Below are 6,384 nucleotides of genomic sequence, written 5' to 3'. Positions count from 1 at the left end.
AAATCAGACAAAGGTGCGGGAGAGGTAGGTTTCCTTCTGAGGCCTCCTCTTGGCTTATAGGAAGCTGCCATTTTGCTGCGTGCTCATAACAACCTCTTCGGCCCGGGGAGGGGGAGAGAGAGAAGCTCTCTGGTGTCTCTTCTTTTAAGGGCACTCCATCCCATCATTGGGTCCCCCTGTCATGACTGTTTACTACCTCCCAGAATCTAGGCTCTGGAGACCTACTGCCTGAGCTTGAATCTGGAGTTTGCGGTTTTCCAGCTGTGTGGCCTTGGGCAAGTTATTTATCCTCTCTGTGCCTCCATTTCCTCCTCTGTAAAATGGGAATAATAACAGCATCTATGGCATAGAGCTGTGGATTATGCTTGTTAATGTATGTGACATCTTCAGAACAGTGCATCGCATATCGTAGACCCTACTTAACTGTAACTCGTTGCTGCCACTGCTGTTGTTATTGAAAGAAACTGTAGCAGGATTCTCTGCACAGAGAGTCATGACACCGAGGTTTTTCTTTCCAGAAAGCAACTTTATTCCAGCCGGTATTACTCAGGTGGGTTCATACCCAAAGAACTGAGCCCCGAACACAACGAGGCGTGATTTTTTAATGTATTTTTTACTCCTTTGTCTCCCATATATGGTAACATACAAACATGCAGTCTGATTAAAGCGGTCTCGGGGCACCTGGGTGGCTCAGTCGGGTAAGCATCCGGCTTCAGCTCAGGTCATGATCTCACGGTTCATGGGTTCGAGCCCCACGTCAGGCTCTGTGCTGACAGCTAGCTCAGAACCTGGAGCCTGCTTCAGATTCTGTGTCTCCCTCTCTCTCTGCCCTTCCCCATCTCATGCTCTGTCTCTCAAAAATGAATAAACATTTAAAAATCTATTTTTAAGAAATTACTGGTCAAATGTGAAGACTCAGGACTCTGCAGTGTGGATTTCTATGGCCATGTAATTAGGCTTGGCCAGGATTAGCATGTTCAGGCAGCAGTGAGCATTTTCTCTTGGAATTTTGTCCAGTTCAGAGCAACCCGCTTAACTGCCTCTAAGCAGGGACGGGTCCTGGTTACTATGTTTGTAGCTTGTGAGGTGTAGAAGCAAAAGCCGATAATTGGCTCTGCTTCCAGTGGGACTGAGCACATCACTATCAAATTCAGGACAACCGAACTTTGCACCCGAAGATAAACCAAAAAGATTGGAGTCACCCTAACTCACTCTGCTCTCTGAAATCATAAAGCCTTGAATATTCCCTGTAAACCTGGACTTCCTAACCAAAATAACTTAATCCCTGTTTATACTGGTATCTAAAGACACATCATGATCTTTCGGGAAATTGTAATCATGAGGGCAAGTCGCTGTTTCCTTACCATGAGCAGACTAATATAATTGTCAAAACCTTGGTAATTTAATTTGAGTTTCTTTTCCTTTAAATACTTGTGTGGGGTTTTTGTTTGTTTGTTTTTGTTTTACTTTGGGAACCCTGTTCTGAAGCCTGTTCTCTCGCACTGTTTGTAAGTAAACTTTGTCTTTCCTTTTCTAAATGTTTCTGTCTTGGCTTTAGTTGATTGGACTAGAGGTTGCAATTCTGACCCAGGATGGACCAAATTCTCCCGTCCAGGAAGTTGTGTTTGTATTCTTTTTCAGCTTCTTAAAACCAGAAGATCAGAACTGAAGGACCGTGGAGCAGTGACCTTCACCAGACAGGCAGCAGTGAGGTGAAATTCATCTACAGAGCAGAAGGAGGCTGGGGTGGGAGGTGGGGGGAGGGTGGGAGCAGGGCAGGATCGGAGGACAGCCCTGACACCCAACACCTGGACAGCCTCCAGGCTATCACACGCCCTTTTATTCGCCTCACAGCACTAACCATTATCTGCACGTGTTTGCTTCTGACTTTCTAAGAATCAATGTAAGCACTATGAAGGCGAAAAAATGGTCTTTATTACTGAGTCCCAGTGCCTAGATCAATGCTTGGCATATAGTGGGTACTCCATAAACACTGGATAAGTGAATTCTGTTTACTTGTTCATAATCAAATTAGAATTCTGAGAACCTGTTGTTGTAGCTCAACTTATGAAATGTAATAGGTCAACTTATAAGATATCAGAGATCTTACTGTATATAAGTTTGGTCTAAACTCCCGTCCTGATGAATAATTAAAGATTGGGCAGTCTGGAAAGACTCTAAGAATATAACTCCATAAGGAACATTGTAACCTGAAGTTTAACTTGTTTTTCAAGATTCTGTTAAGTAACCCCACCCCTCTACTAAGACTTGGCTGAAGCAAAGTCCCCAGGTGAAAGTCACCTCATCACTGTCCCTCGCGGTATCTTAGGTGTCTAACTATGAGTGGTCATTCTAAAGGGACACAGAATCTTAAAATGATGGGTTCCCACCAAAGATGGCGGTTGTGTATTATAATGTAATTGGCTACCATGGAATGCTATGGATTGCAATTGGTTAAATGATGTCGTGTTCTGTCCATATAATCTCACTGCGGCCTTTGTTTGGGGCCATTCTCTGCTCCTTAACACCAGGGAGATCAAGTTTGGCCCAGCCGTAAATAAAAGCATGCGGCTATAAATAAAATCATGCCTCACTTCTATTTGGCGTTGGTGGTCTTTTCGTAATCACCCCGCAACACTTGTGTGCCATTGTTTCAAAAATCTTGTTATCTGCTTTGTGTTAGTACAAATTTAATTGACCAAATAACTTTATGTGATTAATTTTAAAGCCTGAGACTTTAAAATGATTAAAAAAAAAAAAAAAGGAAAAAGAAAGCCTCCATTCATTCCATGGAATGAATTGCATTATAGCGTCGCTTCAAGACTATGCAGCATCATGGGTCATCACGTAGAGGGATCTGGGCTGATTTCTCTCAGCATCCGGGTGTTATGATGGTAGATAGACCTTAAGGAAAGGAGAGGGGGCAGCCATCTCTTGTTCCTGTTCACTGCGAGATCCTAGAACCTATAATTGCTTGGTTCTGTGTGACTTACATGGAACATTAATTATCCAAAGGAAGTTTACTTAAAATTGTCATTTTCTTCTAAAATGTTTAAAGGCATGTCCTATTTAAGTAGCTTATTAACATGGTCATTAGTATGAACTAAAATTTTCCTTACTATCCACAAAACGCTTGTTCATGATAAATTGGTCTGATCATAATGAGTATTTTTCTCATTGGGTATTTAATTTGTGTTGATATGGATCTGAAAACCTTCCTATCTTAGTTAAGGAGTAATAACGATCTGTATGGCTCATTTTTGTTTGCTGCCTACTGACTTTGTTGACCTTCCTGAATCAAAATTTTTTCCATGGGCTGAAATGCCATTTCATAAGCTTAAGTACTCCTTGACTTTTTAAACTTATTTATGATGTCCATCTGTTCCGAGTCTCCTTCTTTTTGAGTTTTTAAGTTTCCTCTCCAGTGTGCAGGTATGTGTGATTCAGATAAGCCAGATGAGAAGGAGCGACTGTTTTTTAGAGAAGTCACTTTCAGATGATGTTGCAGGATCTTTGACAAGGGTTTTATAAGCCCTTCTTATTATATTTAGCTTTATAGAGGATTTATAATGATGGCCCAGAGCACAGGGCAACTGCAGCTTGTTCCTGTCTTCAACGCAAAACCAAAGATCTGTGGCCTAACTGCTCCATGTTATGTTTATTTGGGCAAAGAAACATTGACTTTAAGTCCCACCTGCATGACTACTTGGCCGAATTGTGCTCTCCAAACATTTTCTTCAGTATTTCTGATTCTCATCTGCTTTATGTGATAATGCCTACAATCCTGTGATGATTTTACATTTTCTTTTCCTTGTCGTCTTTAAGAAAGAAGGCAACTTTTGTTCAAACTGACTTTTTTTTAAAGAAGGCTCCATGCCCAATGTGGGTCTTGAACTCAAGACGCTGAGATCAAGAGTTGCACACTCCACCGACTGAGCCAGCCAGGTGCCCTCTGTTCACATTGATTTGAAAGCATTCTCAGAGGTGATTTGCAGGACCTTGGATGAAAATGGACCCATACTTAGTCACTGTCTTTGACAGCTTACTATTAGCTGCTACCTAACAATTGAGTTCTCATGCAACTAACCTGATTCTGCGTCATTCTCTACATTTTAAACAATCTGCAAAGTTTTGGGCTTTGGTCGCTATTTTCTATCCTTCTTACTCTGTATAATTGAAATAGCCCAAAGTGATTAAATTAAATATAATCAAATTGTAAGAGAAGAGTAAGGCAGCATGAATAACAAGTTGTACATCTTGTCAAAAATTCAAATAGAGAATGACCTTGGAGGACTGTTGTGTCATAGATGCCTATGCACGGAACTCTATCCCTGGAATTACACAAGGACAGTTCATCTAATCAGCATTTGTCACTGCAGCAGTCTCCCCAGTTGTCTAGGTCTAAATGATGGTAATTTTTCTAAAGGCTTGAAATATAAATGATTCCTGTCAGGCTGTTAATGGCCTGCTCATCCAATTGCCTTTAATGGAGATAAAATAGCCATTAAGATCTTTTCCGAGCCCTAGGGTATTAGAGGAAAATTTTGGCAATTAGTGCAGCAGCAGCTATTGGTTTTGAACTCCCTGCAGCCCTGAGTTTGACTTTAAGTAGCTGATTATTTTTTCCAGTGGTAGAGAAGAGGATTTTTGTGTGTTCCTTATAACCACATGAAATTTTTGTTGCTTTTATTTCTTTGGCAATATTCACTTATTAAAGGTTTTTTTGAACTTGACTTTGCCAGAATTGGCTGCTAAGTTTCACCATATAGGACAGTTGGTGTACTGAGTTGAGATCGTGACACCACATTTTGCTTAGTGGGACAACATATTCTCTTTGATTAATCATGTCTACCATAGAAAAAGAATGGATATTTTACTTCATTTTTAAAATTCTAACTCCAGTATAGTTAAAATAGAGTGCTATATTCGTTTCAGGTATTCGATATAGTGATTCAACAATTCTACACATGACTCAGTGCGCATCATGATAAGTGTTCTCTTTAATCCCTCCCCTTCACCTGTATCACCACCCCCCCACCTCCCCTCTGGTAACCATCAGTTTCTTCTCTGTAGTTAAGAGTTTGTTTCTTGGTTTGTCTCTTTTTTTCCCTTTGTTCATTTGTTTTATTTCTTAAAGTCTACATATGAATGAAATCATATGGTATTTGTCTTTGATTTATTTCACTTAGCATTATACTCTCTGGATCCATCCATGTTGTTGTAAATGGCAAGATTTCATTCTGTTTCGTGGTTGAATAATATTCCAGTTTATACACCACAATTTCCTTTTCCACTGATCAATCGATGGACACTTGGGCTGCTTCCATGATTTGGCTATTGTAAAGAATGCTGCAATAAACATAGGAGTGCATGTATTCTTTCAAGTTAGTGTTTTGTATTCGTTGGGTAAATACTAGTAGAATTTCTGGATCACATGGTAATTCTATTTTTTTAAGTTTGTTTATTTATTTATTTATTTTGAGAGAAAGAATCCTAAGTAAGCTTCATGCTGTCACTGCTGAGCCCGACTGAGGGCTCAATCTCATGAATGGTGAGATCATGACCTAAGCTGGAATCAAGAGTCGGATGCTTAATTGACTGAGCCACCCAGGTGCCCATGGTAATTCTATTTTTAATTTTTTGAGGGACCTCCATATTGTTTTCCACAGGGGCTGTGCCAGATTGCATTCCCATCCACAGTGCATGAGGGTACCTCTTTCTCCACATCCTTGCCAACACTTGTTGTTTCTTTTGTTTCTGATGTTAGCCATTCTCACATTTGTGAGGTGATATCTCATGGTGATTTTGATTTGCAAGAATGGATATTACTGATGGCTGTAGATCAGCCACCATGTAGGAACAGTAAAATCTTTAGGCAAGCTTTGAAAGCCCCTAAGTTGCCTTTCGTATGTCCAGTAGGAACACTTTCTCTGTAGGTTTAATGAATGGGAGACTGTGAATTTAACTAACAAAAGACAGATTAACAGAAAAGGAATACAAATTTATTATTTTTTATGTGTATAGGAGTTGAAAGGAAAGTGAAACTAGAAAGGGCTTGACTTGGCATTGGATTTGGGGTTCACAGACAATAAATTATGGGGATCTAGGAAGTAGAGAGACTAATGGAAGATTGGATTATTTTAGTTAAGTTTGTTTATGCAAACTCATGTCAGTGTTGACTCTCCATCTCTGATGGTAAGAGTGCTGTTCTCTTCCTGGTAGAGTCGGAGGCACGCCTTCACAAAGGGACATTTATGCCCTGCTTTCAGGCAGATAAAGGTAGGAAGCTACTCCTTCTGGAGCTGTTAATTCTCAATTGCCTTCAGCTCAAAATTATCCTATACCAAAATGGCATATTTTGGGGTGACATATCCTAATCCCTAC

The sequence above is a fragment of the Suricata suricatta genome, chromosome 1, assembly GCF_006229205.1.
Source record: "Suricata suricatta isolate VVHF042 chromosome 1, meerkat_22Aug2017_6uvM2_HiC, whole genome shotgun sequence".
NCBI classification, from domain to species: domain Eukaryota; kingdom Metazoa; phylum Chordata; class Mammalia; order Carnivora; family Herpestidae; genus Suricata; species Suricata suricatta.
This window is presented reverse-complemented; position numbering follows the sequence as displayed.